The sequence below is a fragment of the Phaethon lepturus genome, unplaced genomic scaffold (assembly GCF_000687285.1).
Source record: "Phaethon lepturus isolate BGI_N335 unplaced genomic scaffold, ASM68728v1 scaffold38275, whole genome shotgun sequence".
Classification (NCBI taxonomy): Eukaryota; Metazoa; Chordata; class Aves; order Phaethontiformes; family Phaethontidae; genus Phaethon; species Phaethon lepturus.
In genome coordinates, this window is record NW_010539097.1 from 1 (window position 1) to 328 (window position 328).

A 328-nucleotide genomic window follows, 5' to 3' on the forward strand; every position below is an offset into this window, starting at 1 on the left:
ACTCTGCACCGGCAACTGGTGCTTCCCCACCCACCGGGGTTGCTGGGGGGCACGGAGGGAGGACTTGGCTCCATGATGGTGGACAGTGGGGCAATGCTGACCCCCACTGCTGCCCCCCCAAGGGGGATGCCATGGGCCCCGGGGTTCCCCCCGCACTCTGCTTCCTCGGAGCAGGGAAGGTGCTCCAAGGCCCCTGCCCCTGCCCAGCCCCGGGGGTTCTGCCCAACGAGCCCTGGCACCACGCATGGGCCCCCCGCCCCGGCTCTTCCAGGGGTCTAGGGGATGGGGTCCGACTGGCTGGGGGGGGACACAGGGGCGGGGGGGGGGG